The following is a 23,174-nucleotide window of genomic DNA, read 5'->3' as shown; positions in this document are numbered from 1 at the left end:
GATTGGTTTTACTGAGGATTGAACGCAGGACCTTCTGCGTGTTATGCAGATATGATGACCACTACTCTATGAAACCTGATGGAAAGTTACTGTGTATTGGCTAGCAGAGCAGAATTGTGACTGACGGGGCCTTTTTATTGCTGAAGGAAAGTATTTTTGGTTAATGAAACATTTACAATTATTATTACATATTTTACCAGTTTTATTCCTACAAAGGGATTTTGCTTAAATTGAAGTTTATATTGAATGTGTTACTTTTTTCTCCATAGTTTGGTCTTTTGCTTTTGTATTTATGGGAACTATATATTTTGAAACAAATAGGATTTTTATAATATGGGATTATGTTTTCTGCTAAAATGGTCAATAAAAAAGAAACCCAAAATCGTAGTTCTCTTTGTGATGGAAGCCAAAATGTATTGTCATTTGGCAACGAAACCAAGAATTTCACATATTACAAGTCGATAGGAAATTACTTCAACACAAAAAACAGATTGGTTTCACTGGGGATTGAACCCAGGACCTTCTGCATGTGAAGCAGACGTGATAACCACTACACTATGAAACCTTTGAAATCCTGCAAAGTAATGGCAATTAGAGACGAGTTTTGACCGCCAGGGGAAAAAAAACAAATTCGTAGCTCTGTTGGTGATGGAAGCTAAAACATCCCATTATTCGGCAACAAAGCCAAGAACTTTATATACTGCAGGTTGATAGGGGATTATTTCAACACCAAGAACAAATGAGTTTCACTGGGAATTGAACCCAGGACCTTCTGCGTGTAAAGCAGATGTGATTTCCACTACACTATGAAACCTTTGAAAGCCTGCAAAGTAATGGCAATTAGAGACGAGTTTTGACCACCAGGGAAAAAAAAAACAAATTCGTAGCTCTGTTGGGGATGGAAGCCAAAATATATTATCAGTTGGCAACAAAACAAAGAATTCCATCTGTTACAGGTTGATAGCAAATTACTTCAACAGCGAAAACGGCTTGTTTTTACTGGGGATTGAACACAGAACTTTCTGCTTGTGAAGTAGACGTGATGACGACTCCACTATGAAACCTGTGAAATCCTGCAAAGAAACGGCATTTAGAGACGAGTTTTGACCGCCAGGGGAAAAAAAAAAAATAATTTGTAGTTCTGTTTGTGATGGAAGCCAAAACATCCCGTCATTCGGCAACAAAGCCGAGAACTTCATATATTGTAGTTGGATATCGTATTATTTCAACACCAAGAACAGATTGGTTTCACTGGGGATTGAACCCAGGACCTTCTGCGTGTTAAGCAGACGTGATGACCACTACACTATGAAACCTGACGAAAAGTTACTGTGTATTCGCTAGCAGAGCAGAATTGTGACTGACGGGGCCTTTTTATTGCTGAAGGAAAGTATTTTTGGTTAATGTAACATTTACAATTATTATTACATATTTTACCAGTTTTATTCCTCAAAAGGATTTTGCTTAAATTGAAGTTTATATTGAATGTGTTACTTTTTTCTCCATAGTTTGGTCTTTTGCTTTTGTATTTATGGGAACTATATATTTTGAAACAAATAGGATTTTTATAATATGGGATTATGTTTTCTGCTAAAATGGTCAATAAATAAGAAACCCAAAATCGTAGTTCTCTTTGTGATGGAAGAAAAAATGTATTGTCATTTGGCAACGAAACCAAGAATTTCACATATTACAAGTCGATAGGAAATTACTTCAACACCAAAAACAGATTGGTTTCACTGGGGATTGAACCCAGGACCTTCTGCGTGTGAAGCAGACGTGATGACCACTACACTATGAAACCTTTGAAATCCTGCAAAGTAATGGCAATTAGAGTCGAGTTTTGACCGCCAGGGGAAAAAAAACAAATTCGTAGCTCTGTTGGTGATGGAAGCAAAAACATCCCGTTATTCGGCAACAAAGCCAAGAACTTTATATACTGCAGGTTGATAGGGGATTATTTCAACACCAAGAACACTTGGGTTTCACTGGGGATTGAACCCAGGACTTTCTGCGTGTAAAGCAGACGTGATTTCCACTACACTATGACACCTTTGAAACCCTGCAAAGTAATGGCAATTAGAGACGAGTTTTGACCGCCAGGGAAAAAAAAAACAAATTCGTAGCTCTGTTGGGGATGGAAGCCAAAACATCCCATCATTCGGCAACAAAGCCAAGAACTTGATATACTGTAGTTTAATTGAGTATTATTTCAACACCAAGAACAGATTGGTTTTTTTGGGGATTGAACGCAGGACCTTCTGCGTGTTAAGCAAACGTGATGACAACTACTCTATGAAACCTGATGGAAAGTTACTGTGTATTGGCCAGCAGAGCAGAATTGTGACTGACGGGGCCTTTTTATTGCTGAAGGAAAGTATTTTTGGTTAATGAAACATTTACAATTTTTATTACATATTTTACCAGTTTTATTCCTACAAAAGGATTTTGCTTAAAAGGAAGTTTACATTGAATGTGTTACTTTTTTCCACATAGTTTAGTTGTTTGCTTTTGTATTTAAAGGAACTATATATTTTGAAACAAACAGGATTTTTATAATATGGGATTATGTTTTCTGCTAAAATTGTCAATAAAAAATAAACCCAAAATCGTAGTTCTCTTGGTGATGGAAGCCAAAATATATTATCAGTTGGCAACAAAACAAAGAATTCCATCTGTTACAGGTTGATAGCAAATTACTTCAACAGCGAAAACGGCTTGTTTTTACTGGGGATTGAACACAGAACTTTCTGCTTGTGAAGTAGACGTGATGACGACTCCACTATGAAACCTGTGAAATCCTGCAAAGAAATGGCATTTAGAGACGAGTTTTGACCGCCAGGGAAAAAAAAAAAAATAATTTGTAGTTCTGTTTGTGATGGAAGCCAAAACATCCCGTCATTCGGCAACTAAGCCGAGAACTTCATATATTGTAGTTGGATAGCGTATTATTTCAACACCAAGAACAGATTGGTTTCACTGGGGATTGAACCCAGGACCTTCTGCGTTTTAAGCAGACGTGATGACCACTATACTATGAAACCTGACAAAAAGTTACTGTGTATTCGCTAGCAGAGCAGAATTGTGACTGACGGGGCCTTTTTATTGCTGAAGGAAAGTATTTTTGGTTAATGAAACATTTACAATTATTATTACATATTTTACCAGTTTTATTCCTCAAAAGGATTTTGCTTAAAATTGAAGTTTATATTGAATGTGTTACTTTTTTCTCCATAGTTTGGTCTTTTGCTTTTGTATTTATGGGAACTATATATTTGAAACAAATAGGATTTTATAATATGGGATTATGTTTCTGCTAAAATGGTCAATAAATAAGAAACCCAAAATCGTAGTTCTCTTTGTGATGGAAGAAAAAATGTATTGTCATTTGGCAACGAAACCAAGAATTTCACATATTACAAGTCGATAGGAAATTACTTCAACACCAAAAAACAAATTGGTTTCACTGGGGATTGAACCCAGGACCTTCTGCGTGTGAAGCAGACGTGATGACCACTACACTATGAAACCTTTGAAATCCTGCAAAGTAATGGCAATTAGAGTCGAGTTTTGACCGCCAGGGGAAAAAAAACAAATTCATAGCTCTGTTGGTGATGGAAGCAAAAACATCCCGTTATTCGGCAACAAAGCCAAGAACTTTATATACTGCAGGTTGATAGGGGATTATTTCAAACACCAAGAACACATGGGTTTCACTGGGGATTGAACCCAGGACTTTCTGCGTGTAAAGCAGACGTGATTTCCACTACACTATGACACCTTTGAAACCCTGCAAAGTAATGGCAATTAGAGACGAGTTTTGACCGCCAGGGAAAAAAAAAACAAATTCGTAGCTCTGTTGGGGATGGAAGCCCAAAACATCCCATCATTCGGCAACAAAGCCAAGAACTTGATATACTGTAGTTTAATTGAGTATTATTTCAACACCAAGAACAGATTGGTTTTTTTGGGGATTGAACGCAGGACCTTCTGCGTGTTAAGCAAACGTGATGACAACTACTCTATGAAACCTGATGGAAAGTTACTGTGTATTGGATAAGCAGAGCAGAATTGTGACTGACGGGGCCTTTTTATTGCTGAAGGAAAGTATTTTTGGTTAATGAAACATTTACAATTTTTATTACATATTTTACCAGATTTATTCCTACAAAGGGATTTTTGCTTAAAAGGAAGTTTACATTGAATGTGTTACTTTTTTCCACATAGTTTAGTTGTTTGCTTTTGTATTAAAGGGAACTATATATTTTGAAACAAACAGGATTTTTATAATATGGGATTATGTTTTCTGCTAAAATGGTCAATAAAAAAGAAACCCAAAATCGTAGTTCTCTTGGTGATGGAAGCCAAAATATATTATCAGTGGGCAACAAAACAAAGAATTTCATATGTTACAGGTTGATAGCAAATTGCTTGAACAGCGAAGACGGCTTGTTTTTACTATGGATTGAATCCAGGACCTTCTGCGTGTGAGTAGACGTGATGACGACTCCACTATGAAACCTGTGAAATCCTGCAAAGTAATGGCATTTAGAGACGAGTTTTGACCGCCAGGGGAAAAAAAAAAAAATAATTTGTAGTTCTGTTTGTGATGGAAGCCAAAACATCCCGTCATTCGGCAACAAAGACGAGAACTTCATATATTGTAGTTGGATAGCGTATTATTTCAACACTAAGAACAGATTGGTTTCACTGGGGATTGAACCCAGGACCTTCTGCGTGTTAAGCAGACGTGATGACCACTACACTATGAAACCTGATGAAAAGTTACTGTGTATTGGCTAGCAGAGCAGAATTGTGACTGACGGGGCCTTTTTATTGCTGAAGGAAAGTATTTTTGGTTAATGAAACATTTACAATTATTATTACATATTTTACCAGTTTTATTCCTACAAAGGGATTTTGCTTAAATTGAAGTTTATATTGAATGTGTTACTTTTTTCTCCATAGTTTGGTCTTTTGCTTTTGTATTTATGGGAACTATATATTTTGAAGCAAATAGGATTTATATAATATGGGATTATGTTTTGTGCTAAAATGGTCAATAAAAAAGAAACCCAAAATCGTAGTTCTCTTTGTGATGGAAGCCAAAATGTATTGTCATTTGGCAACGAAACCAAGAATTTCACATATTACAAGTCGATAGGAAATTACTTCAACACCAAAAACAGATTGGTTTCACAGGGGATTGAACCTAGGACATTCTGCGTGTGAAGCAGATGTGATGACCACTACACTATGAAACCTTTGAAAGCCTGCAAAGTAATGGCAATTAGAGACGAGTTTTGACCGCCAGGGGAAAAAAAACAAATTCGTAGCTCTGTTGGTGATGGAAGCTAAAACATCCTGTTATTCAGCAACAAAGCCAAGAACTTTATATACTGCTGGTTGACAGGGGATTATTTCAACACCAAGAACACATGGGTTTCACTGGGGATTGAACCCAGGACCTTCTGCGTGTAAAGCAGACGTGATTTCCACTACACTATGAAACCTTTGAAACCCTGCAAAGTAATGGCAATTAGAGACGAGTTTTGACCGCCAGGGAAAAAAAAAACCAAATTCGTAGCTCTGTTGGGGATGGAAGCCAAAACATCCCGTCATTCGGCAACAAAGCCGAGAACTTCATATATTGTAGTTGGATAGCGTATTATTTCAACACTAAGAACAGATTGGTTTCACTGGGGATTGAACCCAGGACTAGAGATGAGCGAACCGGTCGCGGTTCGGCTCGAGTCGGTTTGCTGAACGGGGGTCCCGTTCGAGTTCGGTTTGTCGAACGTTCGACGAACCAAACTCGAACCAATAGGCTATAATGGGAGGCAATCACAAATACATAAAAATGCATTATAAATGTACACAAACAGTTAATAAACATTGCCATAACACTTACCGGTCCCCGCGATCCCTCCTGTACTCTGTCTCCTGCCGCTATTCCATCCAATGATCGCTGAATCCTCCCCGTGATCAGCACTGCCAGCAGAGATGCAGGACCTATCATGACGTCAAAATAGCCATGTGACCAGTCACGTGGCTATTATCTCATTGGCTACAGACTGGTCACATGACTATGACGCGTCATGTAGGACCTGCGAGTGCATCTCTCCGGTACACGGCGCACATATGTGTATCGCCGTGTACCGGCGACATGCTCTAGCTTACGTTCGACTCCCCGTTCCGTTAGGGACCGGCTGACACAGCCGGTCATTAACGGAGATCACCGTTGCCATAGCAACGCAGTTAGCGGTGACGTCACCGTTAACCGCGCCTCCGAGAGCACTGTTGCTATGGTAACGCGTCTGTCAGTGTTACCGCTGTTACCGCTGACAGCCAGCACTGATCACTCACGGAGTGAAGGCTGCACGCTTCTTCCCGATTGTAGTGAGGATTGTAGAGAGGATGAGGTTCCTCAGCCCCAAGTGATGAGCTGGGTAAACTCATCCTCACTACAATCGTCACTACTACTACACTAGTGATGATTGTAGTGAGGATGAGGTTCCTCAGCCCCAAGTGATGAGCTGGGTAAACTCATCCTCACTACAATCGTCACTACTACTACACTAGTGATGATTGTAGTGAGGATGAGGTTCCTCAGCCCCAAGTGATGAGCTGGGTAAACTCATCCTCACTACAATCGTCACTACTACTACACTAGTGATGATTGTAGTGAGGATGAGGTTCCTCAGCCCCAAGTGATGAGCTGGGTAAACTCATCCTCACTACAATCGTCACTACTACTACACTAGTGATGATTGTAGTGAGGATGAGGTTCCTCAGCCCCAAGTGATGAGCTGGGTAAACTCATCCTCACTACAATCGTCACTACTACTACACTAGTGAGGATTGTAGTGAGGATGAGGTTCCTCAGCCCCAAGTGATGAGCTGCTGAACCTCATCCTCACTACAATCGTCACTACTACTACACTAGAAAGAAAGAAGACAGAAGAGCAGGATCGTGGAGGGCTGACAGGGGGTAATAAAGATGGAGTCTCTAATGTGTCTGTGTATTTATTTCTATTAAAGTATTTTTTTCTCTGTGTGGTGTTTTTTTTTAACCCTTTATTGGAGATTCTTAATGGCCGGGTCAAACGTGCCTGACATTAAGAATCTCTGGCTTAATACTGGCTAGTAAAACAAAGCCAGTATTAACTCATGATTACCCAACAAGCCACCCGGCTTCAGGGCTGTTGGAAGAGTTGGATACAGCGCCAGATGATGGCGCTTCTATGAGAGCGCCATTTTCTGGGACGACTGCGGACTGAAATTCGCAGCAGAGGCGCCCAGAAAGCTCGGGCTAACCTGTGCTGTGGATTCCAATCCCCAGCTGCCTAGTTGTACCTGGCTGGACACAAAAAATGGGGCGAAGCCCACGTCATTTGTTTTTTAATTATTTCATGAAATAAGTGAAATAATTAAAAAAAACGGGCTTCCCTATATTTTTGGTTCCCAGCCGGGTACAAATAGGCAACTGGGGGTTGGAGGCAGCCCGTGGCTGCCTGCTGTACCTGGCTAGCATACAAAAATATGGCGAAGCCCACGTCATTTTTTTGGTGGGCAAAAAAATTCTGCATACAGTCCTGGATGGAGTACGCTGAGCCTTGTAGTTCTGCAGCTGCTGTCTGCTCTTCTCCATACAGACACACAGCAGCTGCAGAACTACAAGGCTCAGCATACTCCATCCAGGACTGTATGCAGAAGTTTTTTGCCCCCTGAAAAAATTATGTGGGCTTCGCCATATTTTTGTATGCTAGCCAGGTACAGCAGGCAGGTACGGCTGCCCCCAACCCCCAGTTGCCTATTTGTACCCGGCTGGGAACCAAAAATAAAGGGAAGCCCTTTTTTTATTATTTCATGAATTTCATTAAATAATTAGAAAACAAATGACGTAGGCTTCGCCCCTTTTTTGTGTCCAGCCAGGTACAACTAGGCAGCTGGGGATTGGAATCCGCAGCACAGGTTGGCCTGAGCTTTCTGGGCCCCACTGCTGCGAATTGCAGTCTGCAGCCACCTCAGAAAATGGCATTTTCATAGAAGCGCCATCTTCTGGCGCTGTATCCAACTCTTCCAGCACCTGCCTGCTATACCTGGCTAGCATACAAAAATATGGCGAAGCTCACGTCCTTTTTTTGTAGTTTTTTGGCAAAAAAAAAAAATGCTTCCCTGGATTTTCCATTGCCAGTGAAGGTAACACCAAGCAGTGGGGGTTAGCATCCAGTAGCTGCTTGGATTACCCTTACCTAGCAATACAAAAAATGCAGCGGGAGCCCATATATATTTTTTTTAATTATTTATTTAATTAACTAAAAACAAATTGGGCTTTCCTGTATTTTGATTGCTGGACATCACAGTGCTGTAAAAATAAATCTTTAAAAAAATGACGTAGCGCTCCGCGGTATTTTTGATTCTCAGCGCAGATAAAGCAGACAGCTATGGGTTGCCACCCCAGTCTGCCTGCCGTTACCTTGGCTGGCAATCAAAATACAGGGAAGCCCATTAATTTTCTCTATTTAAAAAATAGTAAAAAAAAAAATGACGTTGGGTCCCCCCATTTTTGATAGCCAGCTAGGGTAAAGCAGACGGCTGTAGCCTGAAAACCACAGCTGGCAGCTCTACCGTGATTGGGGATCCAATGTGGAGGTCCCCTCAGGCTCTTTTTTATAATTATTTTATAAATATTAATAATTACACAATAAAAGTAGGGTCCCCCCCAAATTGGATCACCAGCCAAGGTAAAGCGGACAGCTGTGGTCTGGTATTCTCAGGGTGGGAAGGTACATAGTTATTGGGCCTTCACAGCCTAAAAATAGCAGGCCGCAGGCACCCCAGAAGTGGCGCATCCACTAGATGCGCCAATCCTGGCGCTTCACCCCAGCTCATCCCGTGCCCTGGTGCAGTGGCAAACGGGGTAATAAATCGGGTTGATACTAGCTGTAAAGTCACCTGAGATCAAGCCCAGCAGTTTGTGATGTTATGGCGTCTATTAGATACCCAACATCATAAACTGTCAGTACTAACAAAAAAAAAAAAATCGACAAAAGAAATTTATTTGAAAAAACAGTCCCCAAAACATTTCCTCTTTCACCAATTTATTGTAAGAAAAAAAATAAAGGGGTCCCACGACGACTCTGGACCGTCTAGAATATGGGGGGGGGACACTCAGGGAACATATCCCCCATTTTCTAGGAGTGCGGACCCTTCTTGTGAGGAGTGTGGGTGCAATGAATCTGCACTCACTATCCCCGGGTCCACAGCAGCAGAGTCCATGTCGTAATGGTTGCTACCAAAGCTGCAATGCCCTGCTCATGAGGTAAGGGCATGCCTAATCAGGAGAACTAGTAATGCAAAATCACTCTTTATTGGTCCGTATTAAGAAAACATTTTTTTTCATAAGCATATATGTTTTTGTCCAAAACAAGTTACAAATGACGTTTCGGCCTGAGCCTTCGTCAGATTGGACTTATCTGCATGTAATCATGAAAAATGACAATAATCAGTATCACATAAGAGTGAGAGAACAATAACATAAACTCGAACAATGTAGAGGTACAATTGGGATGCAGCAAAAAAAATTGCAACACAGCAAGAAATGAAACACATGATACAAATGTCATAATACAGTACAAGGACAATATAGTAATGACAAATATGGGGTCAGAGTAGGCTTAGACAGCTCTGGTACGAAAAAGATGTCAATCATAAAGTAACATGTGCAGTAGGTGTAGAGCTACAGTATGCATGGCAGAGCTAATGGGTAGACCGACCATAGAAAAAGAACGGAGAAAAAGTGGAGAAAAAGTGGAGAAAAAATGGAGAAAAAGTGGAGAAAAAGTGGAGAAAAAGTGGAGAAAAAGTGGAGCACCCTTTGGTGCCTTTCATGTGGCACTAAGGGGTGCTTAGCTTTGTATTTAGCCAAAAAAATGAAAACAAAATGACGTAGGGTTCCCCCTAGTTTTGTAGCCAGCTAGGGTAAAGCAGACGGCTGCAGCCTGCAGGCCACAGCTGGCAACCTCACCTTGGCTGGTAATCCAAAACTGAAGGCACCCCACGCTGTTATTTTAAATTAAATAAATAATTAAAAAAAAAAACACGTAGGGGTCCCCCAAAATTGGATCACCAGCCAAGGTAAAGCAGACAGCTGAGGCCTGATATTCTCAGACTAGGGAGGTCCATGGTTATTGGACTCTCCCCAGCCTAAAAATAGCAGGCCGCAGCCGCCCCAGAAGTGGCGCATCCATTAGATGCGCCAATCCTGGTGCTTCGCCCCAGCTCATCCCGCGCCCTGGTGCGGTGGCAAACGGGGTAATATATGGGGTTAATACCAGATGTGTAATGTCACCTGGCATTAAGCCCTGGGGTTGGTGAGGTCAGGCGTCTATCAGATACCCGACATCACCAACCCAGTCAGTAATAAAAAAAAATAGACGACAAACACATTTTTATTTGAAAAAACACTCCCCAAAACATTCCCTCTTTAACCAATTTATTAGAATGAAAAACAAATCCAGGTCTGGTGTAATCCAAGGGGTTGCCATGACGATCCACACTGTCCCAGTTAATGAAGAGCAGGATGTTCCCCATTGGCTGGGAGAGCAGTGCAGTGACCTGAGCTAACATCAATGGGTCAGCCCAGGTCACTGCAGGGGATGACAAGTGCTGCTGTCAGCGAGGTACATTACCTGCGCTGATCTCCAGCACACTGACAGCCCCTGTCACTGAGTTCAATGACCGCCGCCTTCACAGCCAAGAATCGCGAGAGGCCCGTGACGTCACCGCTAGTCAGTCTCGGGTCGGAAGCGAGAGAAGGTGATGTGACAAGCGGCGGCCATGAAGGACAGTGACAGCGCTGAGGTCGGGATGGCGGGACTTCATCACCGCAGGCAGGGCCGGCTCCAGGTTTTTGTGGGCCCCGGGCGGAACAGTCCCAGTGGGCCCAATAAACACGTAGACACACACACATACACAGATACATACACGTACATATACATATTTAAAGACAAACTCACAAAAATACATATAAACAGACAAATCTATACAGTCATATACACTGACATACATAGATACACATCATACATGCATACATACAGAGACACACACTGCTATGCTGCATACATACATACATACAGACACACACATACTGCTCTGCATGCATACATACATATAGACAGACACACACACACTGCTCTGCTGCATACATACATACAGACACACACACACACTGCTCTGCTGCATACATACATACAGACAGACACGCATACTGCTCTGCTGCATACATACATGCATACATACATACAAACAGACACGCATACTGCTCTTCTGCATACATACATACATACAGACAGACACGCATACTGCTCTGCATGCATACATACAGACACGCATACTGCTCTGCTGCATACATACATGCATACATACAGACAGACACGCATATTGTTCTGCTGCATATATATATACATACATACAGACACGCATACTACTCTGCTACATATATACATACATACATAGACACGCATACTGCTCTGCTGCATATATACATACATACAGACACGCATGCTACTCTGCTACATATATACATACATACATAGACACGCATACTGCTCTGCTGCATATATACATACATACATACAGACACGCATACTACTCTGCTACATATATACATACATACATAGACACGCATACTGCTCTGCTGCATATATACATACATACAAATAGACACGCATACTGCTCTGCTGCATATATACATACATACATACAGACACGTATACTGCTCTGCTGCATACATACATGCATACATACAGACACGCATACTGCTCTGCTGCATACATATATGCATACATAGAGACACGCATACTGCTCTGCTGCATACATACATGCATACATACAGACAGACACGCATATTGCTCTGCTGCATATATATATACATACATACAGACACGCATATTACTCTGCTACATATATACATACATACATACAGACACGCATACTGCTCTGCTGCATATATATATACTTACAAGCATACTGCTCTGCTACATATATACATACATACAGACACGTATACTGCTCTGCTGCATACATACATGCATACATACAGACAGACACGCATATTGCTCTGCTGCATATATATATACATACAGACACGCACACTACTCTGCTACATATATACATACATACATACAGACACGCATACTGCTCTGCTGCATATATACATACATACACGCATACTGCTCTGCTGCATATATACATACATACATACATACAGACATGCATACTTCTCTGCTACATATATACATACATACAGACACGTATACTGCTCTGCTGCATACATACATGCATACATACAGACAGACACGCAAACTACTCTGCTACATATATACATACATACATACAGACACGCATACTGCTCTGCTGCATATATACATACATACACGCATACTGCTCTGCTGCATATATACATACATACATACATACACGCATACTGGTCTGCTGCATATATACATACATACAGACACGCATACTGCTCTTCTGCATACATACATACAACACATATACTGCTCTGCTGCATACATACATACATACATACAGACACGCATACTGCTCTGCTGCATATATACATAAATACACGCATACTGCTCTGCTGCATATATACATACATACATACAGACATGTATACCGCTCTGCTGCATACATACATGCATACATACAGACACGAATATTGCTCTGCTGCATATATATATACATACAGACACGCATACTACTCTGCTACATATATACATACATACAGACACGTATACTGCTCTGCTGCATACATACATGCATACATACAGACAGACACGCATATTGCTCTGCTGCATATATATATACATACATACAGACACGCATACTACTCTGCTACATATATACATACATACATACATACAGACACGCATACTGCTCTGCTGCATATATACATACATACAGACACGCATACCGCTCTGCTGCATATATACATACATACATACAGACACGCATACTGCTCTGCTGCATACATACATGCATACATACAGACAGACACGCATATTGCTCTGCTGCATATATATATATACATACAGACACGCATACAACTCTGCTACATATATACATACATACAGACACGTATACTGCTCTGCTGCATACATACATACATACAGACAGACACGCATATTGCTCTGCTGCATATATATATACATACATACAGACACGCATACTACTCTGCTACATATATACATACATACATATAGACACGCATTCTGCTCTGCTGCATATATACATACATACAGACACACATACTGCTCTGCTGCATATATACATACATACATACAGACACGTATACTGCTCTGCTGCATATATATACATACATACAGACACGTATACTGCTCTGCTGCATATATACATGCGTACATACAGACACGCATACTGCTCTGCTGCATATATACATACATACAGACACGCATACTGCTCTGCTGCATATATACATACATACATACAGACACGCATACTGCTCTGCTGCATATATACATACATATAGACACGCATGCTGCTCTGCTGCATGCATACATACAAACACACACCTTGCTCTGCGGGGCCCACACACGTGGCTCCGGGGGTCACACACATGGCTCTGCGGGGCCCACACATGCACGGGGGGACAGGGAGGGCCGGGGAGGGAGTGATGTCCCACATACTGATCAGGTCACGGTGCAGATGGGGCCCACACAGCGCCGGAGGGAAGCGATGTGCTGGGGGTCGCTGGCTGGCACTGTGACTCCTTCATCTGTGCGACCGAGCAGGACGCCGGGCGGTAGCTCCGCCCACAGATGATGCTCAATGTAGGAGAACACAGTGAACGCTGTGGTCTGCGGGCCTTAAAGGGCCGGCAGCCACAGTTTCCAGTGCCAAGGACTGCTGCCCCCGGGCCGACCGCAGGTAAGCCGAGCAGGACCGTGTGTGTGTGTGTGTGTGTGTATACGTGTGTACGTGTGTACATGCCGCGGGCAGGAGGGGGCGGAGCGAGCTGAGCGGGGAAGTGTGGGCTTCCTGCACGTAACTAGGATAAACATCGGGTTACTAACCAAAGCGCTTTGGTTAGATACCCGATGTATATCTTGGTTACCAGCTTGTGGCAGGCTGCCAGCGATGGCTCCTGCACACTATAGCTGTAAAAAGCCCTGCTTTTTGCTGCTAGAACCGTTCTCGAACGTATCTAGAACCATCGAGCTTTTGCAAAAAGCTCGAGTTCTAGTTCGATCTCGAACAGCCCCCAAAATCACTCGAGCCTAGAACTGGAGAACCTCGAACCTCGAACCGCGCTCAACTCTACCCAGGACCTTCTGCGTGTTAAGCAGAAATGATGACCACTACACTATGAAACTTGACAAAAAGTTACTGTGTATTGGCTAGCAGAGCAGAATTGTGACTGACGGGGCCTTTTTATTGCTGAAGGAAAGTATTTTTGGTTAATGAAACATTTACAATTTTTATTACATATTTTACCAGTTTTATTCCTACAAAGGGATTTTGCTTAAATTGAAGTTTATATTGAATGTGTTACTTTTTTCTCCATAGTTTGGTCTTTTGCTTTTGTATTTATGGGAACTATATATTTTGAAACAAATAGGATTTTTATAATATGTGATTATGTTTTCTGCTTAAATGGTCAATAAAAAAGAAACCCAAAATCGTAGTTCTCTTTGTGATGGAAGCCAAAATGTATTGTCATTTGGCAACGAAATCAAGAATTTCACATATTACAAGTCGATAGGAAATTCCTTCAACACCAAAAACAGATTGGTTTCACTGGGGATTGAACCCAGGACCTTCTGCGTGTGAAGCAGACGTGATGACCACTACACTATGAAACCTTTGAAATTCTGCAAAGTAATGGCAATTAGAGTCGAGTTTTGACCGCCAGGGGAAAAAAAACAAATTCGTAGCTCTGTTGGTGATGGAAGCTAAAACATCCCGTTATTCGGCAACAAAGCCAAGAACTTTATATACTGCAGGTTGATAGGGGATTATTTCAACACCAAGAACACATGGGTTTCACTGGGGATTGAACCCAGGACCTTCTGCGTGTTAAGCCGACGTGATGACCACTACTCTATGAAACCTGATGGAAAGTTACTGCGTATTGGCTAGCAGAGCAGAATTGTTACTGACGGGGCCTTTTTATTGCTGAAGGAAAGTATTTTTGGTTAATGAAACATTTACAATTTTTATTACATATTTTACCAGTTTTATTCCTACAAAGGGATTTGCTTAAAAGGAAGTTTACATTGAATGTGTTACTTTTTTCCACATAGTTTAGTTGTTTGATTTTGTATTTAAAGGAACTATATATTTTGAAGCAAACAGGATTTTTATAATATGGGATTATGTTTTCTGCTAAAATGGTCAATAAAAAAGAAACCCAAAATCGAAGTTCTCTTGGTGATGGAAGCCAAAATATATTATCAGTTGGCAACAAAAGAAAGAATTTCATATGTTACAGGTTGATAGCAAATTACTTCCCATCATTCGGCAACAAAGCCAAGAACTTCATATATTGTAGTTTAATTGAGTATTATTTTAACACCAAGAACAGATTGGTTTAACTGGGGATTTAACGCAGGACCTTCTTCGTGTTAAGCGGACGTGATGACCACTACTCTATGAAACCTGATGGAAAGTTAATGTGTATTGGCTAGCAGAGCAGAATTGTGACTGACGGGGCCTTGTTATTGCTGAAGGAAAGTATTTTTTGTTAATGAAACATTTACAATTTTTATTACATATTTTACCAGTTTTATTCCTACAAAGGGATTTTGCTTAAAAGGAAGTTTACATTGAATGTGTTACTTTTTTCCACATAGTTTAGTTTTTTGCTTTTGTATTTAAAGGAACTATATATTTTGAAACAAACAGGATTTTTATAATATGGGATTATGTTTTCTGCTAAAATGGTCAATAAAAAAGAAACCCAAAATCGTAGTTCTCTTGGTGATGGAAGCCAAAATAAATTATCAGTTGGCAACAAAACAAAGAATTTCATATATTACAGGTTGATAGCAAATTACTTCAACAGCGAAAACGGCTTATTTTTACTCGGGATTGAACCCAGGACCTTCTGCGTGTGAAGTAGACGTGATGACGACTCCACTATGCAACCTGTGAAATCCTGCAAAGTAATGGCATTTAGAGACGAGTTTTGACCGCCAGGGAAAAAAAAAAAATAATTTGTAGTTCTGTTTGTGATGGAAGCCAAAACATCCCGTCACACGGCAACAAGGCCGAGAACTTCATATATTGTAGTTGGATAGCGTATTTTTTCAACACTAAGAACAGATTGGTTTAACTGGGGATTGAACACAGGACCTTCTGCGTGTTAAGCAGACGTGATGACCACTACTCTATGAAACCTGATGGAAAGTTACTGTGTATTGGCTAGCAGAGCAGAATTGTGACTGACGGGGCCTTTTTATTGCTGAAAGAAAGTATTTTTTGTTAATGAAACATTTACAATTTTTATTACATATTTTACCAGTTTTATTCCTACAAAGGGAATTTGCTTAAATGGAAGTTTACATTGAATGTGTTACTTTTTTCCACATAGTTTAGTTGTTTGCTTTTGTATTTAAAGGAACTATATATTTTGAAACAAACAGGATTTTTATAATATGGGATTATGTTTTCTGCTAAAATGGTCAATAAAAAAGAAACCCAAAATCGTAGTTCTCTTGGTGATGGAAGCCAAAATATATTATCAGTTGGCAACAAAAGAAAGAATTTCATATGTTATAGGTTCATAGCAAATTACTTCCCATCATTCGGCAACAAAGCCAAGAACTTCATATATTGTAGTTTAATTGAGTATTATTTCAACACCAAGAACAGATTGGTTTTACTGGGGATTGAACACAGGACCTACTGCGTGTTAAGCAGACGTGATGACCACTACTCTATGAAACCTGATGGAAAGTTACTGTGTATTGGATAGCAGAGCAGAATTGTGACTGAGGGGGCCTTTTTATTGCTGAAAGAAAGTATTTTTTGTTAATGAAACATTTACAATTTTTATTACATATTTTACCAGTTTTATTCCTACAAACGAATTTGCTTAAAAGGAAGTTTACATTGAATGTGTTACTTTTTTCCTTATAGTTTAGTTGTTTGCTTTTGTATTTAAAGGAACTATATATTTTGAAACAAACAGGATTTATATAATATGGGATTATGTTTTCTGCTAAAATAATCAATAAAAAAGAAACCCAAAATCGTAGTTCTCTTGGTGATAAAAGCCAAAATATATTATCAGTTGGCAACAAAACAAAGAGTTTCATATGTTACAGGTTGATAGCAAATTACTTCAACAGCGAAAACGGCTTGTTTTTACTGGGGATTGAAACCAGGACCTTCTGCGTGTGAAGTAGACGTGATGATGACTCCACTATGAAACCTGTGAAATGTAATGGCATTTAGAGACGAGTTTTGACCGCCAGGGGAAAAAAAATAATAATTTCTAGTTCTGTTTGTGATGGAAGCCAAAACATCCCGTTATACGGCAACAAAGCCGAGAACTTCATATATTGTAGTTGGATAGCGTATTATTTCAACACTAAGAACAGATTGGTTTCACTGGGGATTGAACCCAGGACCTTCTGCGTGTTAAGCAGACGTGATGACCGCTACACTATGAAACCTGACGAAAAGTTCCTGTGTATTGGCTAGCAGAGCAGAATTGTGACTGACGGGGCCTTTTTATTGCTGAAGGAAAGTATTTTTGGTTAATGAAACATTTACAATTATTATTACTTATTTTACCAGTTTTATTCCTCCAAAGGGATTTTGCTTAAATTGAAGTTTATATTGAATGTGTTACTTTTTTTCTCCATAGTTTGGTCTTTTGCTTTTGTATTCATGGGAACTATATATTTTGAAACAAATAGGATTTTTATAATATGGGATTATGTTTTCTTCTAAAATGGTCAATAAAAAAGAAACCCAAAATCGTTGTTCTCTTTGTGATGGAAGCCAAAATGTATTGTCATTTGGCAATGAAACCAAGAATTTCACATATTACAAGTCGATAGGAAATTACTTCAACACCAAAAACAGATTGGTTTCACTGGGGATTGAACCCAGGACCTTCTGCGTGTGAAGCAGACGTGATGACCACTACACTATGAAACCTTTGAAATCCTGCAAAGTAATGGCAATTAGAGACGAGTTTTGACCGCCACAGGAAAAAAAACAAATTCGTAGCTCTGTTGGTGATGGAAGCTAAAACATCCCGTTATTCGGCAACAAAGCCAAGAACTTCATATATTGTAGTTTAATTGAGTATTATTTCAACACCAAGAACAGATTGGTTTTACTGGGGATTCAACGCAGGACCTTCTGCGTGTTAAGCAGACGTGATGACCACTACTCTATGAAACCTGATGGAAAGTTATTGTGTATTGGCTAGCAGAGCAGAATTGTGACTGACAGGGCCTTTTTATTGCTGAAGGAAAGTATTTTTGGTTAATGAAACATTTACAATTTTTATTACATATTTTACCAGTTTTATTCCTACAAAGGGATTTTGCTTAAAAGGAAGTTTACATTAAATGTGTTACTTTTTTACACATAGTTTAGTTGTTTGCTTTTGTATTTAAAGGAACTATATATTTTGAAACAAACAGGATTTTTATAATATGGGATTATGTTTTCTGCTAAAATGGTCAATAAAAAAGAAACCCAAAATCGTAGTTCTCTTGGTGATAAAAGCCAAAATATATTATCAGTTGGCAACAAAACAAAGAATTTCATATGTTACAGGTTGATAGCAAATTACATCAACAGCGAAAGCGGCTTGATTTTACTGGGGATTGAACCCAGGACCTTCTGCGTGTGAAGTAGACGTGATGACGACTACACTGTGAAACCTGTGAAATCCTGCAAAGTAATGGCATTTAGAGACGAGTTTTGACCGCCAGGGGAAAAAAAAAATAATTTGTAGTTCTGTTTGTTATGGAAGCCAAAACATCCCGTCATTCGACAACAAAGCCGAGAACTTCATATATTGTAGTTGGATAGCGTATTATTTCAACACTAAGAACAGATTGGTTTCACTGGGGATTTAACCCAGGACCTTCTGCGTGTTAAGCAGACGTGATGACCACTACACTATGAAACCTACCGAAAAGTTACTGTGTATTGGCTAGTAGAGCAGATTTGTGACTGACGGGGCCTTTTTATTGCTGAAGGAAAGTATTCTTGGTTAATGAAACATTTACAATTATTATTACATATTTTACCAGTTTTATTCCTACAAAGGGATTTTGCTTAAATTGAAGTTCATATTGAATGTGTTACTTTTTTCTCCATAGTTTGGTCTTTTGCTTTTGTATTTATGGGAACTATATATTTTGAAACAAATAGGATTTTTATAATATGGGATTATGTTTTGTGCTAAAATGGTCAATAAAAAAGAAACCCAAAATCGTAGTTCTCTTTGTGATGGAAGCCAAAATGTATTGTCATTTGGCAACGAAACCAAGAATTTCACATATTACAAGTCGATAGGAAATTACTTCAACACCAAAAACAGATTGGTTTCACTGGGGATTGAACCCAGGACCTTCTGCGTGTAAAGCAGACGTGATTTCCACTACACTATGAAACCTTTGAAATTCTGCAAAGTAATGGCAATTAGAGACGAGTTTTGACAGCCAGGGGAAAAAAAACAAATTCGTAGCTCTGTTGGTGATGGAAGCTAAAACATCCCGTTATTCGGCAACAAAGCCAAGAACTTTATATACTGCAGGTTGATAGGGGATGATTTCAACACCAAGAACACATGGGTTTCACTGGGGATTGAACCCAGGACCTTCTGCGTGTAAAGCAGACGGGATTTCCACTACACTATGAAACCTTTGAAAGCCTGCAAAGTAATGGCAATTAGAGACGAGTTTTGACCGCCAGGGAAAAAAAAAACAAATTCGTAGCTCTGTTGGGGATGGAAGCCAAAACATCCCATCATTTTTCTCCATAGTTTGGTCTTTTGCTTTTGTATTTATGGGAACTATATATTTTGAAACAAATAGGATTTTTATAATATGGGATTATGTTTTCTGCTAAAATGGTCAATAAAAAAGAAACCCAAAATCGTAGTTCTCTTGGTGATGGAAGCCAAAATATATTATCAGTTGGCAACAAAACAAAGAATTTCATATGTTACAGGTTGATAGCAAATTACTTCAACAGCGAAAACGGCTTGTTTTTACTGGGGATTGAACCCAGGCCCTTCCGCGTGTGAAGTAGACGTGATGACGGCTCCACTATGAAACCTGTGAAATCCTGCAAAGTAATGGCATTTAGAGACGAGTTTTGACCGCCAGGGGAAAAAAAAAAATAATTTGTAGTTCTGTTTGTGATGGAAGCCAAAACATCCCGTCATTCGGCAACAAAGCCGAGAACTTCATATATTGGAGTTGGATAGCGTATTATTTCAACACTAAGAACAGATTGGTTTCACTGGGGATTGAACCCAGGACTAGAGATGAGTGAACCGGTCGTGGTTCGGCTCGAGTCGGTTCGCCGAACGGGGGTCCCGTTCGAGTTCGGTTCGTCGAACGTTTGACGAACCGAACTCGAACCAATAGGCTATAATGGGAGGCAATCACAAACACATAAAAATGCATTATAAATGTACACAAACAGTTAATAAACATTGCCATAACACTTACCGGTCCCCGCGATCCCTCCTGTACTCTGTCTCCTGCCGCTATTCCATCCGATGATCGCTGAATCCTCCCCGTGGCCAGCACTGCCAGCTGAGATGCAGGACCTATCATGACGTCAAAATAGCCATGTGACCAGTCACGTGGCTATAATCTCATTGGCTACAGACTGGTCACATGACTATGACGCGTCATGTAGGACGAGTGCATCTCTCCGGTACACGGTGCACATATGTGAATCGCCGTGTACCGGCGACATGCTCTAGCACACGGTCGACTCCCCGTTCCGTTAGGGACCGGCTGACACAGCCGGTCATTAACGGAGATCACCGTTGCCATAGCAACGCAGTTAGCGGTGACGTCACCGCTAACCGCGGCTCCGAGAGCACCGTTGCTATGGTAACGCGTCTGTCAGCGTTACCGCTGACAGCCAGCACTGATCACTCACGGAGTGAAGGCTGCACGCTGCTTCCCGATTGTAGTGAGGATTGTAGTGAGGATGAGGTTCCTCAGCCCCAAGTGATGAGCTGGGTAAACTCATCCTCACTACAATCGTCACTACTACTACACTAGTGAGGACTGTAGTGAGGATGAGGTTCCTCAGCCCCAAGTGATGAGCTGGGTAAACTCATCCTCACTACAATCGTCACTACTACTACACTAGTGATGATTGTAGTGAGGATGAGGTTCCTCAGCCCCAAGTGATGAGCTGGGTAAACTCATCATCACTACAATCGTCACTACTACTACACTAGAGAGGATTGTAGTGAGGATGAGGTTCCTCAGCCCCAAGTGATGAGCTGGTGAACCTCATCCTCACTACAATCGTCACTACTAATACACTAGAAAGAAAGAAGACAGAAGAGCAGGATCGTGGAGGGCTGACAGGGGGTAATAAAGATGGAGTCTCTAATGTGTCTGTGTATTTATTTCTATTAAAGTATTTTTTTCTCTGTGTGGTGTTTTTTTTTAAACCTTTATTGGAGATTCTTAATGGCCGGGTCAAACGTGCCTGACATTAAGAATCTCTGGCTTAATACTGGCTAGTAAAACAAAGCCAGCATTAACTCATGATTACCCAACAAGCCACCCGGCTTTAGGGCTGTTGGAAGAGTTGGATACAGCGCCAGATGATGGCGCTTCTATGAGAGCGCCATTTTCTGGGACGGCTGCGGACTGAAATTCGCAGCAGAGGCGCCCAGAAACCTCGGGCTAACCTGTGCTGCGGATTCCAATCCCCAGCTGCCTAGTTGTACCCGGCTGGACACAAAAAATGGGGCGAAGCCCACGTCATTTGTTTTTTAATTATTTCATGAAATAAGTGAAATAATTAAAAAAAACGGGCTTCCCTATATTTTTGGTTCCCAGCCGGGTACAAATAGGCAACTGGGGGTTGGAGGCAGCCCGTGGCTGCCTGCTGTACCTGGCTAGCATACAAAAATATGGCGAAGCCCACGTCATTTTTTTTAGTGGGCAAAAAAATTCTGCATACAGTCCTGGATGGAGTATGCTGAGCCTTGTAGTTCTGCAGCTGCTGTCTGCTCTTCTCCATACAGACACACAGCAGCTGCAGAACTACAAGGCTCAGCATACTCCATCCACGACTGTATGCAGAAGTTTTTTGCCCCCTGATAAAATTATGTGGGCTTCGCCATATTTTTGTATGCTAGCCAGGTACAGCAGGCAGGTACGGCTGCCCCCAACCCCCAGTTGCCTATTTGTACCCGGCTGGGAACCAAAAATAAAGGGAAGCCCTTTTTTTATTATTTCATGAATTTCATTAAATAATTAGAAAACAAATGACGTAGGCTTCGCCCCATTTTTGTGTCCAGCCAGGTACAACTAGGCAGCTGGGGATTGGAATCCACAGCACAGGTTGGCCTGAGCTTTCTGGGCCCCACTGCTGCGAATTGCAGTCTGCAGCCGCCTCAGAAAATGGCATTTTCATAGAAGCGCCATCTTCTGGCGCTGTATCCAACTCTTCCAGCACCTGCCTGCTATACCTGGCTAGCATACAAAAATATGGCGAAGCTCACGTCCTTTTTTTGTAGTTTTTTGGCAAAAAAAATAAAAAATGCTTCCCTGGATTTTCCATTGCCAGTGAAGATAACACCAAGCAGTGGGGGTTAGCAGCCAGTAGCTGCTTGGATTACCCTTACCTAGCAATACAAAAAATGCAGCGGGAGCCCATATATATTTTTTTTAATTATTTATTTAAATAACTAAAAACAAAATGGGCTTCCCTGTATTTTGATTGCTGGACATCACAGTGCTGTAAAAATAAATCTTTACAAAAATGACGTAGCGCTCCGCGGTATTTTTGATTCTCAGCGCAGATAAAGCAGACAGCTATGGGTTGCCACCCCAGTCTGCCTGCCGTTACCTTGGTTGGCAATCAAAATACAGGGAAGCCCATTAATTTTTTCTATTTAAAAAATAGTT

General features: G+C 40.7%; 12 non-coding genes across 12 annotated transcripts; all 12 read right to left on the bottom strand.

Annotated features, from left to right (window-relative positions):
* Window positions 1-492: 492 nt before the first annotated feature.
* TRNAV-CAC (transfer RNA valine (anticodon CAC)) lies at window positions 493-565 on the bottom strand. The gene has a single exon. It is a non-coding gene; the product is annotated as a tRNA-Val (tRNA).
* A 175-nt stretch (window positions 566-740) lies between these two features.
* TRNAV-UAC (transfer RNA valine (anticodon UAC)) lies at window positions 741-814 on the bottom strand. Its single transcript has one exon. It is a non-coding gene; the product is annotated as a tRNA-Val (tRNA).
* Window positions 815-1,243: 429 nt separating this feature from the next.
* Window positions 1,244-1,316, bottom strand: TRNAV-AAC (transfer RNA valine (anticodon AAC)). The gene has a single exon. It is a non-coding gene; the product is annotated as a tRNA-Val (tRNA).
* A 415-nt stretch (window positions 1,317-1,731) lies between these two features.
* Window positions 1,732-1,804, bottom strand: TRNAV-CAC (transfer RNA valine (anticodon CAC)). Its single transcript has one exon. It is a non-coding gene; the product is annotated as a tRNA-Val (tRNA).
* A 1,167-nt stretch (window positions 1,805-2,971) lies between these two features.
* On the bottom strand, window positions 2,972-3,044 carry TRNAF-AAA (transfer RNA phenylalanine (anticodon AAA)). The gene has a single exon. It is a non-coding gene; the product is annotated as a tRNA-Phe (tRNA).
* Window positions 3,045-3,458: 414 nt separating this feature from the next.
* Window positions 3,459-3,531, bottom strand: TRNAV-CAC (transfer RNA valine (anticodon CAC)). Its single transcript has one exon. It is a non-coding gene; the product is annotated as a tRNA-Val (tRNA).
* Window positions 3,532-4,702: 1,171 nt separating this feature from the next.
* Window positions 4,703-4,775, bottom strand: TRNAV-AAC (transfer RNA valine (anticodon AAC)). Its single transcript has one exon. It is a non-coding gene; the product is annotated as a tRNA-Val (tRNA).
* Window positions 4,776-5,440: 665 nt separating this feature from the next.
* Window positions 5,441-5,513, bottom strand: TRNAV-UAC (transfer RNA valine (anticodon UAC)). The gene has a single exon. It is a non-coding gene; the product is annotated as a tRNA-Val (tRNA).
* A 9,305-nt stretch (window positions 5,514-14,818) lies between these two features.
* TRNAV-CAC (transfer RNA valine (anticodon CAC)) lies at window positions 14,819-14,891 on the bottom strand. Its single transcript has one exon. It is a non-coding gene; the product is annotated as a tRNA-Val (tRNA).
* A 2,744-nt stretch (window positions 14,892-17,635) lies between these two features.
* Window positions 17,636-17,708, bottom strand: TRNAV-AAC (transfer RNA valine (anticodon AAC)). Its single transcript has one exon. It is a non-coding gene; the product is annotated as a tRNA-Val (tRNA).
* Window positions 17,709-18,125: 417 nt separating this feature from the next.
* On the bottom strand, window positions 18,126-18,198 carry TRNAV-CAC (transfer RNA valine (anticodon CAC)). Its single transcript has one exon. It is a non-coding gene; the product is annotated as a tRNA-Val (tRNA).
* Window positions 18,199-19,602: 1,404 nt separating this feature from the next.
* On the bottom strand, window positions 19,603-19,675 carry TRNAV-UAC (transfer RNA valine (anticodon UAC)). The gene has a single exon. It is a non-coding gene; the product is annotated as a tRNA-Val (tRNA).
* Between the last annotated feature and the right edge of the window lie 3,499 nt (window positions 19,676-23,174).

This window comes from Anomaloglossus baeobatrachus, chromosome 2 (assembly GCF_048569485.1).
Source record: "Anomaloglossus baeobatrachus isolate aAnoBae1 chromosome 2, aAnoBae1.hap1, whole genome shotgun sequence".
Classification (NCBI taxonomy): domain Eukaryota; kingdom Metazoa; phylum Chordata; class Amphibia; order Anura; family Aromobatidae; genus Anomaloglossus; species Anomaloglossus baeobatrachus.
The sequence above is the reverse complement of the archived record's forward strand: the minus strand, read 5'-3'. Positions and strand labels throughout refer to the sequence as shown.